The sequence below is a fragment of the Calliphora vicina genome, chromosome 3, assembly GCF_958450345.1.
Source record: "Calliphora vicina chromosome 3, idCalVici1.1, whole genome shotgun sequence".
In the NCBI taxonomy this organism is placed as follows: domain Eukaryota; kingdom Metazoa; phylum Arthropoda; class Insecta; order Diptera; family Calliphoridae; genus Calliphora; species Calliphora vicina.
The window spans coordinates 82,038,748-82,051,215 of NC_088782.1; the positions used below are offsets into that span (position 1 = coordinate 82,038,748).

The window sequence follows — 12,468 nt, forward strand, 5'->3', positions numbered from 1 at the left end:
CCGCACCAAATTCAGGATTATTTTTCATTTTTCTTTCCATTCCAAAAAATCTATTAAGGGCCATGGAATAGCTATCCGGCAGGACTACGTCATCATTACACCATAGTAGTCTGGATTCAAATCTTCCGGCAACCCTCTTCGTCGAATTTCTCAATATCTCTCGTGCACGTAAATCATCTCTTGACTCAATCACTGGTAGAGCCTTAACACCAAAATTTTCAGTTTCAAAATAATTTGCCACCAAATTATTTAGATTATCCAACTGTGTCAGCAAACATGTTTGGGTTCCAGGGCGACCTCCTTTCACGTTTCCAAAAACAACCCATCCAAGAGGAGTATTGGCAGCATATGGACCAGCATCTTCCAAAGGGACTATTTCATCGGGCAATCCTAAATGGCAATGGTCCAATCCAATTAGTACCTTTGGAGCCACACATTCATATGAGTTTAAAGGCACACCATGATTCTTTACTAAATCCGCATTAAAACTCTGACTAGGCAACTTCAAATTCGAGACACCATACACATTTTTCAAAGCATATTTCCTCTTCTTATTAACACCGCTCACATGAAGATCCACCACCATAACTGGTTCTTGTGCCGATTTACCACCATACCAACTCAAATTCAATTGACTTTGTCGACCATGCAGTCCAAGCTGTCTCACTAAAGAGCTATCCATCATCGTAACCGAAGAACCTTCATCTAGGAGTGCATAAGTTTCAATAGCACAATTTGGTCCATAAAGAACCACTGGGAGCACTCTGAACAACAAATCACTTCTTTCACTAGCACTGGAAACACAACTAAGCACTGGCTCGACTGTTGAAGCTCTCTCTGTTGGCGGCACATTTACGGATCGTTCACTTGGTTCATTAGGTTTAGTTTCATGCAGTAATTTATTGTGATTTCTTTGGCACTTTTCCACTGGACACTGCTTACGCCGACGACAATCTTTACTTGAATGGCCACCACTGAGACACGAAAAACATAACTTCAATCTCTTCACTTCACTCCATCTATTAGGCACACTCAATTCTAAAAATTTCTTACAATCAAAAATTTTATGTGGGCCAACACAATAAAAACATTTTAACTGACGTTCTGGGCCATCAGAAGCATATAAAACCACTTTTTGTTTTGGATCACTGTTAGATCTATTGCCACTTGAACTGCTTATTTGCACACTTCTTACCAAATTTGCAACACGCTGGAGCCAGGTACTAAAATCCAAAATAGTCGGCAACTGAGGTAAAGTTGAAGCAAACTGGGCCCAATCCAAACGTTTGCTCATTGGAAGCTTCTGTACTAACTCCTCCATGAGTGTTGGATTCGACAAATGTTGATAACCATTGGCAGATTCCAAAAATGCTGCTAAATTTCTGACCTTAATGGAATACGGCACCAATTTATCGATCGCGTTTTCTGCTATGGGCTGAACTTCCTTCATCTGTTGCAATTGACATCGAATAAGCAACTCTGGGCGACCATATTGTAGCTTTAATTGCTCTATAACTGTTGGCACATTATTTGGGTGGATGAGCAACGACTTCACGCACTCTCTGGCTTCACCTTTCAAAGCCTTCTGTAATCTCAAACAATTTTCAAAATTATTGTACGAATATGCCGCTGTCGAATGTTCAAGGGCAGACAAAAACATTGGCCAGTCCTCGGGAGTACCACAAAATTCGGGCAGATCATAAAGTTTGCGTTGTACTGGCATGGGCACTGTAGCAGGGGAAACAATAAGAGGCTGAGATGTCATCAACTGGTCTGACTGACTAACATAGGAATATGGCGTTGGATTCCGGCGATCAACCATGTTCTCAGGGCCACTGCTAATACTTTGGATGACTGGCGCATTATGTCCAATAACATTCGGCGTATTTAAATTTTGATTTGCTCTTAAAGCACGTTGAGCGTTTGCCAATTGAGCTTGCAGGATATCAATTTGTCGTTGCAGGTTCTCATTATCAGACGATATGGTTTGTGGTGGCTGGGTTCTCACATTAGGACCGGGCACTAACGGCGGCAGACTAAAGGGCTCTTCACTTGTTGAACTGAAAATGTTTTGTGTTGATACAGCAGGTGTCGGTTCTCTAGGGGCACTTATAGAGGCACTAGTTACGGTTGTTGTCGTTCCGAGGGCAACAGAACTGACATTTTGTATCGACGGCATTTGAGAAACATTTGCTGAACTATCTGTTCCGGCAGGCGTGGAACTATTCACATTTTGGCTAGTTGCTGTCTGCAAACGAGAGCTTTTTCTAGATGGCGACCGTTGCATCTTGAATCACAAATATTTTTAAAGGGCACACAAATTCACAAATATTAAACAGCAACACAAAATTAATTTGTTCCGGCAGGCTTGGGGCTTCACAAATTCACAAATTAATTGCTATTCACTGCAGATTAAAATTTAATTGCTCCGGCAGCCAAGGAATCACACAATTTATCACAAATAAAAAAACACAATTTGTTCCAGCAGGACAGGTTACAATACACACAAATTCAGCTTAAAGTTTTACTCGTTCCGGCGTGTAAGGAACCACAAAAATTTCATACTTTAGTTTAAACACTTGTACCGGCAGGCATGGGACGGCTTCACAATTATTTCTATTTGTTCCGGCAGCTTGGAACCACAAATTCACATAAAGTACAAGTAAAATGTTCCAGCAGGCAAGGAACCACAAGTTCGCTCAAAGGTTGCGAAATATAATTTGTTCCGACGGGCAAGGAACCACAAGATCGCTCAAAAAATTGCGAAATAAAATTTGTCGCTGGCTGCGACCTGAGCCTATATGTTGAGGACAGCGAATTTAACCAGTCTCAAATAAATGAACCACAAATTTACAATTAATGATGCATATACTTGAGCAACCGTTTATTTCTAAAAAAAGAACTTATTACAAAAAATAACTTATAAATATATTAAGCGACTTACCGCAGTCTTTATCCCCAACAAACTAAATTTTAATTCTAAAGCCAGTTATTACTGAGCCTACAAATTTCTTTTTGTTTATGTACTATTACAACAGTTCATTTCCAAAAAAACTGAACGAAAATACTGCAGTATAATTTAGGGACAAAAAGTGCGATTAGTTCGTAAACAAATATGAACAAAAGGGAATACAAAACAATATAAAAAAATCCTAACGGACAAATGAACCAAACAACAATGATCATACAATTGGTAAATAAGACAATTTAAGTAAACATTAAGGTAGCTCACAAACAATAAATATAAACAAACCGAAATAATTAAAATTAATAAAAATAAAAATCGTAATAAATTTAAATAAATAAATATATGAGCCATCGGCGACACTCTGTGCTACTTACATTTTCGGCTGATTTGGGTTCCATATTTATACATACGAAGTTAAAAATATCTATATTTTTTAAAATTTAGTTTTTCTCACACCAATTTCAAATGTGACTTTTTTGACAGTTCTTGTCAGAAACTTTTCGCAAAATATTGTTACAGAAACACTTTTTCTCACATCCTTCCAATAATTGCTGGAAAATTATTTAAATGACAGATAATTCTCGCAAACTCAAGATACAGAAACACTTGTGCGAGAAAAAACATATTTTGTTTCATTTTACACTGTTTTTGTTGCAATTCAATCGTTTCATGCGGAAAGTTTTTCGATTCGAGAAATACAGAAACGGGCTACTGGTATAGCCAAAAAACTAAAAATTACCATTTTTGGAATTTTTCAACATTTTTTTGTGAATTGCGGGATTGCTGATAATAAATTTAAAAATTCGTTTTTATTTTTCCATTTTAAATAGAAAAATGTACATAACTGTGAAATTTCATTAAAAACTATTTATAAATAAAAATTTAATTTCAATTCGAAAAATTTTTGTCCTTGCAAAAATTCAATAAAAAACATTTTTTGTCATATTTTTCCATAAAGTATTCCATGAATTTTTAGTTGTCAAAAGTTATAAATATTTGTGAAAAATAGACAAATAGCTTGAACGAAATTATATTATATCGCATCATAACATTTTTAATTCTATGTATAAATTTCAAAATAATCAAAAAAAACCTCTTATAAAATTTGTGTTTTGTCGCTTACGATAATTTGGCGCAAGGGCTCGATATCAATGCATTCTGAACGTGTCTATGCACTCTAAATAGCACAAAAAGATCACTTTGTACTATGGTTCCTAATTTCCCGGACTTTTTCACTTCCCGGGAGGAAATTAAAATTAAACCAAAAACCATTACAATTTTTTTCGAATAAGTAGTCTTAGGGACATTATTACAACTTGGCTTTATAATTAAAGTTAACTTTAAGGATACCTTTTTCTATTACTTAAAATTACCTTTTACTATAAAGGCCCTTAGAATTATACCAGCGTACTATAGTTCAAAGTATCACTTTTTCCGTGCGAAATTCAAATTTCGAAGTTGTCATTATTCATTATTTTTTGTTGTCAACCTGTTACTAAAACTCTAATGCAATCAAATTCGCAATTGGTTTTTGTAAAATACAAAATACGGCTTGACAGCACTCCTTCAAAGTCAAAGTTTCGATACATTTTTAAAAATTTGTGAATAATATCAATATTATATTGTAACTTTTAACCGTAAATTGTGGAAAGTGTGTGAATAATTCAAATAATGTTTAAAATGGAAAACAACGACACGTGTAAGTACTTAATTTTTCTTTCCTAAATATTTGGAAACTATTTCCCTTTATATTAAAAACTAGTTGACCCGCCCGGCTTCGCCCGGTAGCATTTACTAATTTAGTTCTTCAAGTTTCTCCAACCCACATACACCTGCCTGTTTTATAAAATAAAATATCTAAATTTGTACAGCATACTTTAGGGTGCTTTTTTAATTAAAGTTGACTGGACTCAGAAAAAAAATTTCCGAGTTTTACCCGGAATTTCTGAAAATTTCGAATCGATTAAAAAAATTAGCTAAATTGCTCCAGCCGTTCTCACGTGATGCCATTACATACATGGACCATTTCATTTTTATATATATAGATTACAATTTTTAAACATAACCTTAAAGTAATTTCTTTTGATTACAAAACTTTAACTTTATATAAGATTTAAAAAAAAGTAAACGTTTGTTAAACTTGAAATAAAAAAAAATAAATATATTTAAATGTTGTGAATTCATTTCACTTTATTTCATACTGCGCATTTTTGCACTTTCTGAGTAATTTAATTTTTTTAAGGTTACTGTGCTATAAAAAATTAACTTTTTGAAATTTGGTTAAGAGAATGCCAAAAATACACAAAGTATGATGCTACTATTAAATATATTGTGAAGAAAATTAGTGCCCCTGTTATTCCTAAGGGTTATAAGAAATTATTGGATGAAAAAGTCCGCCTTTTTGTCTACAATTACTTAAAAGTAAAATGACAAAAATGCGGAAGAAAGGAAGATAATTTTCGAAATGAAAACACTATATGGCTTAATGGTGATATATGCTTTCAGATTTGTATCTTTGGTTACCAATGACATCCACAGTACACAAGGTATTAATACATTCGAAGCAGATGATAGAAAACACAGACGAAGAAATAGGATCGTTTTAAAAATTGAACATACCCGAGGTGTCAAAATTTAAACTCGATAACACTTCTTCTTTGCGCATGTCAAATTTCATTCAAATCGGACTAAGGATTTAAAAATAACAGATTTATTTCCCTCTTTTTTTCTATACCACTGTGCGAAGTTTTATCTGATACTTCAATTAATATTTTGAATTAAATGTGTTTACAAAATGAATTACTGATTCAACTAATTTGACTGAAAACTAATATGAAGTAAATTTTTTCTAATCAAAAGCAATGAATTTAATTTATTTTACTCCTGATGGGTTAATGGTCGACAAAGGGTTAATTTTTTCTTTTTTCTTTGTTGAAAATATAAGTATGTATTTGTACCTATGGTCCAATTTTTTTATCAAATATAATATACAGAATATATATAGAATACTTTAATAGTTATTAATTTCGCACAGAAAAAGTGATACTTTGAACTATAGTGCAGCGTTTTAAAAGAAGTATAAAATAACTACACACAGTTACTAAAGTATACGTACGATTGTCTTTTTGGGCCTGTTTTTAAAAATCTATATATTTAAAAATACAAGGCCAGACTCATTCATTCACTGAATCATCAGTCATGATCGTACGTATACTTTAGTAACTGTGTGTATATTTGGTTGTGCAATATTGGTCCAACTCTTAAGAGTTTATACTATAATAGTGGCATTTGACATGTCTTGTCACACACGTAATTTTAATCGGTATAAAATCAATAAATTATATTATTTTAGTAAACAACTTACAAACTCCGACTATGTTAAATCAGAAAAACATGCGTAGATCGGCGAAAGAGACATTTCGGAAATCAGATTGTTTAAATTTAAACCACTATTATTATTATCTTCTCTAAATATGAATATTCTCAGAAGATGTAATGTTAGGCGCACTAATAATTTATTTAACAAAATAAATAGAATTTTTAGTTTGACAAAAGGCTTAATTTATAGCTCTTAATTACCCCCATAATTGGTGCTAAGTTTCATTTTGGGCAAGTTTTCATTTTCAAGATAATTTCAAAAAACCGAGGCATTCGCACGGGACAAATACAGAAGTCAATTTCGCGGCCAACCATTCGAACGCCAATTTTCAGCGAAACCAGAGGCAGTATTTCAATGTGACTAATTTTAGTATATTGTGCATTGATGTCTGTGAAAAATGGTTTTGATTTTACGCAAAAATTGCTTATACTTTTTTTTTTTTATTAAATTTAATCACAGTCGCACGGGACATTTTTTCCATCATGATATTAATGTAGTTTCTGTTGCTTTTTTACGAAATAATACGTAAACAAGCTTAGTATAAATGTTTTTAAATTAATAGAAGTATTCAATGTATTTATTTCAATATAATATCAACAAACTAAAAACGTAAGAAAACTATTTAGTACGAATAAATCCATGTCTATATTTATCATAATAAATAATGTTTGTTTTCAAAACAAAGTTGTCTGAGCAAAAAAACACTAACAATTTTGTTATAACGAAGCAATAACACTAAAAAATTATAATTTTTTATCTTGACAACCATTTTGACGTTTATCATTCAAAAAATTTATCAAGTAAAGACATAGGGCAAAGTATTGTATATCAGTAAATACAATAAAAAAATAAATTTAAATGAATGTAGTTTCAGGAATATCAAACGGACATTTTTTCCAGAATACGCAGTTCTATCTGCTTTTCCTTCTTGCCCATTGCAACAAAAGTAGTCCAACTGGGCTATGCCTGGAATGCTTTTCACTTCTCTCCATTTTTTGTCTAAATTGTACAACAAAGAATGCTTTTCAATCTGATCAGACGGCAGATGATATAATTTTACCATATTTATGTGATATTGTGCATATTTAAATGATTTATTTCATTTATGTAAGAAAACATCATTTTAAATTTCACACTTACCATGTCGCACGGGACCAACTTTATATGAGTACCAAAATCATAAATGTTCTTATTTTTCAGTAAATATTATAGTCCACGTAACTTTAAATATAGTCTGAGAGTTTTCCTAAAATCGGAAAACGTTAACCCTTAAATCGTGAAGGTCAAAGGTCAAATTTTTCAAAAATTTTTTTTATGAAACTTAAGAAAAATATAAAATGAAGTCTCATATTTACAATAACAGTACAAAAATGGAAATTAACCCTTAAGAGCACTTGGGGTCAAAATGACTATGTTTTTCGTGATTTTAAAAGTTTAGGGTCATTTGGACCCCAAGTGCTATTAAGGGTTAATTTCCACTTTTGTACTGTTATTGTAAACACGAGACTTCATTTTATATTTTTCTTAAATTTCATTAAAATCCATTTTAGCACAGTTGTTGTAAATGTTAGACCCTAATGTATATTTTCCTCAAGTTTCATTAAAATCGGCCCAAAAATATATAACATTTCGCTATCTTTTCATTAGAAATTCCAAATATTGAAAAATTTGACCTTTGACCTTCACGATTTAAGGGTTAACGTTTTCCGATTTTAGGAAAACTTTCAGACTATATTTAAAATTACCTGGACTATAATATTCTGAACAGATTTTACTTAAAATTAATAACAGTAAGGAAATTGGGTTCATTCGCGAAAATATGGCCAACAAATTTTTTTTTTCGAAATTCGCAAAATTTATATCGCAGGTACGGGAAAACTATAGGAGGTATTGACATACTTTTTTCGTATTTTTATTCCCTATTATGTTGTAAATAAATCCCCATGTGATGATCAAAAAATTCTGAAATTTGTTTAACAAAATTTTTAAAAATTTTAAATTGGAGTTTTGAAACTGCCGTTAAAAAATATTTTTTATTGGTTATACCCTGTGAACAGGTTAACTGTATCCTATGAAGATAAATATGGATATATTTTAAGTAAGAATAAACTTTTGTTTTAATATTTCTCAAAATATGTTAATTTTGTTCCTACATTTCTTGTTCTAGTGGCCTGAGACACGTTAATAGCCTGGCGATTTTTTAATAACTTTAAAATTTTTTAACCAATTTTTGTCTTTTATATCTTATTAGAACGACAATTACGTACACATTTCGATTCTTTTAAATTAAATTGCAAAAGTAATTATTTAATGGCAAAAATGCATTTTTCCCCCTTGTAAATGCACCTCAAAACTAAATCGAAAGTCGGCACAGGTTGCCCCTCTTACAACAAGCTAAAAATGTTTTTGGTCATTACGAAAGTTTTCAGCGGGTACCGTTTCAACATTTAAAAAAATGTAATTCTAAGGGACACTCTTCTATACAGTGTTGGAGAAAATAATAGAAACAAGAGCTTTTTTTTTGAAATTTTGTAAGTATATTAGTCAAATTTAGTATTTTTTTTTAAATGTACAGTGGTGGCCAGGAATTTAAGACAAAAATTGTTTGCTAAATTCCACGTGATTGTCAATTATTTTTTCAAATATTTCCACAAATATGTATGCATGAGGACTGTTTTAAAACACAAGTGTGTTTTATTGGACTGTGTCAATTCATACATATTCACCACGAACACATACAATTTTTCTACAACTTGACCAAAAAAAATTTTTTTTAAATAAACACATTTTCTCACATTTATATCATTATATTTTTATTATTATAAAATATTCGGACCAAATTTCGTATTTTTAGTTCCACTAGTCGCTGAGGTGGGTCAACGTATTTCCACATATCTTTGTCCATATATGTGTTATACCGATTTTCCAAACATTTTTCAGAAACTAGAAACATTAATAATAAATTTCATACCCTTAGAGGTCCTTTTATTTTGGCTCTATCGCACTTAAAATTCAGTTGATGAAAAAAATTCAAGTATTTGTCTTAAATTGGTGGCCACCACTGTATATACAGTTCTGTTTATCAGACATACAACATAAGAAAAAACATAATCATTCCTCTTGTCATTTATATTTTAATATTTTAACAATGTAAAGAGTACTTCACTCTGTGGTCTAGACCTCCTTTGTGGTTGGGCATGTTCTTTTGGAACTTTCACAAAGACTTTGAAGGAGTGTATTAACTAAAGGTTACTCATCTTGTCAAGATATTGGGGCGATAGTGTACTCCACAGCTGTTGCGTCAAATATCATGACATATATCTTCTCGTGATATCCACAGTTGTGTTCGCCACTTCTATAGTAGAGGCTTTACCGGGGATTTTACGAAAAATATACACTTTTAAGGTCAAGGTGAGTGGTAGCAGTGCCGAGGACATGGATGGTCAGTTAGTGTATAAATAAACTAGCCGTTAACAGCTCCCATCAGCGTCAGGGTAATACGCTGTTGTAAAGTAGTTGCCCAGCCCACGCACGCCGTCACTGCGTGGATGGTCCGATGTTTTACGTGCTCACTCGTGGGAACAAAATTGAATCCAACAAAAACAAACTAACAACTACTAAGGAGACTTCCGATTTCAGGGATATTACGGAATCGGAAGGGGGTTTCGGACAGCACCCTAGAAAGTGAACTAACCCTGACGGACGTTCATGCCAGGATTTTGGAGCATGAAGGACAGGTGTTACAACTCGATGTTAACGGTCTTTTGGGACTGTCGAAAGACGCTTTTGAGGAAACTTGCGCCACTCAGAAGTTGGAGGAGTTGGTTCTGCTATCTGATGATGAACATGATATCACTGTGATTTCTGCTCAAAATCAGATAGTGGAAACATCCCCTCCCGCTGCTGGGGACAAGGACAACCAGGAGAGCCGATCGGCATAAGATCGCCAATCTTGTTCGGCAGGCCGCCCTGGAGGAGTCGCCTAATGCCACTCCACGTGTTAATGACAAACCTAGCCGAACGAAGGAGGATAGGGCCAAAAATGGCACCAGGAAATATCTAGCCTTTCTGGCAAAGATGGGACAGAGAGATCCTGGGTCATTAACCGCAAAGGAGAAGTACCTAGATTTGAAAGAATCGCTAGATTTGAAAGAATCTACGGCCCCGTGAGTGTTCTCTTGGGAGAGTCCTCTCCTGTTGAGCAGCAAGTAGGAGCGGCTGTTGATCCTTAAACCCATACGGGTATAAGGTCGACGGCTGCAACCACTAGCAGTGCGGAAAAACTTAAGGAGGGTGGTTCTTCTGCTATACTACAATTCAGTGCTTCGGCTAGAGTTGTAGATGGCAGTAAGAAATCACCCAATAAGGTGTCAGGTGCGAAGGGAGTAAAGAACCATACGGCTGCTTCCCTTAAAGGTGCCCGCATGGGTAACATTAAGGGAAACGGATCCGGTGGTTCCCAACCCTCGTCATCGAAGACATCAGGAAACAACTAGGCTGCGGGGAATGCTGGTGCAACCCCATCTAACACTCTTAAGGGTCCCCAAAAGAAGACCATTAGGAGGGCTAGATGTGGTGACGACCAGCCTACCTCGTCAACGAAGAATGTGAAGAAGTCCTTGAGTCAGGATGTTTACCTTCAGGCGGCTATAATTGATCGGAATGATCCGGATGGGAAGATCAGTACCGATCAATGGCAGCTGCTTGAAGCTAGACTCCTGGACGAGATCGCCTTCTATAGTGGTAGCTCTGAAGATGTATCCTTCAAAGGTGCTGACTGGGCTAAGGGAGTCAAGGTCAAAAACTGCGGAAATAAATGCTCTTTCGAATTTTTAAATACCGCAGTTGGGAAACTTGGCGACCTTAATCCAGCCTTAAAACTAGAAGTGATACGCGCTTCGGAGCTACCATTAAGGTCAATAGTGTCAGTATGGATTCCTCTACCCGTAAGACCGGTGGAAACCATACTGGCATTATTGAAAAAACAGAACGCTGATCTCCCTATAGACCAATGGATGGTGTGTAAGGAGAACAACGGGAGGGATTTTCGGTTCGCAGTGGATCGCAAATCCCTCGAAACTTTGGATACTGTCAGGTTTCGGTACTCGAAACACTACCAAAGAGGTTGCTAGTGGTGCAGATAAACCTGCATCATTGTGAAGCGGCCTCGACAGAATTGACAACCTTTCTCACCAAATCCCAAACTGACGTGGCCTTTGGATCAATCAAAATAAGGTTTGCGGGTTGGGGATAGCGGGATACACGTTGTTTATCCCGTCCACTGAGGACAAGGTGAGAACGTGTATCCTGGCAAAGAGAGAACTGCAACTAATAATTTCTCATTCTTTTAGGTGCGGTGACATCACTGTTGTCAACAGAGAAACCAGGGGTGAGCGGACGCTGACATTGACTTCGGTGTATATGCCGTACGAGGCAGCAGATCCACCAGGCAATGAGGTGATGGAGCTAACGGCGTGTGCAAAAAGGAGAGGTGCTATCCTTGTGATGGGATGTGATGCAAACGCTCATCACAACCAATGGGGCAGTGCCGATATAAACAAAAGAGGTGAGTGTGTCTTTGATTTCATAACTGACAATAATCTAGTTATTTGTAACAAGGGCAATATGCCCACGTTCAGGAACAAAGATAGGCAGGCGGTTATAGACATGACATTGACGAACCATAGTGATAATTTCGTTAGAGATTGGAGGGTATCCACGGACTGTTCCTTTTCGGATCATAGTAGGGTTACCTTCACCTTGGATTTCAATTCGTTTGCAAGGGTACCATTCAGGGAACCTAGGCGTACAAATTGGGGAACCTTTTATGATAAGGTATTGGGATGGAACAGCCAACTTCATGTGAACTGCTACCATCTAATTTGAAATATACGGTGAACAATTTCACTAGTTTACTCATTGAGAGCTATGAGTCATCATGTCCAATAAAATTTCCCGGTAGGCGTAAGCAGCCTAAATGGTGGACTAAGGAACTTCGAGTTCAGAGGTCGACGGTTAGGAAATCTTTTAATAGAGCGAAGCTCACTGGACTACAAGGAGACTGGAACAACTACAAGGTGTGTTTCAATGAGTACAAGTGAGATCTGAAAAGAGCGAAGCG

General features: G+C 35.3%; 1 protein-coding gene and 1 long non-coding RNA gene across 3 annotated transcripts in view; both read right to left on the reverse strand.

The window, feature by feature from the left end:
- Nucleotides 1–12,468, reverse strand: part of Vps13D (vacuolar protein sorting 13D) — an 862,750-nt gene that overhangs the window by 829,367 nt on the left and 20,915 nt on the right. The window lies entirely within an intron of this gene.
- LOC135953073 (uncharacterized) lies at nucleotides 2,850–3,314 on the reverse strand. Its single transcript, XR_010576191.1, has 2 exons — nucleotides 2,945–3,314; nucleotides 2,850–2,890 (listed from the first exon to the last, which is right to left on the reverse strand). It is a non-coding gene; the product is annotated as an uncharacterized LOC135953073 (long non-coding RNA).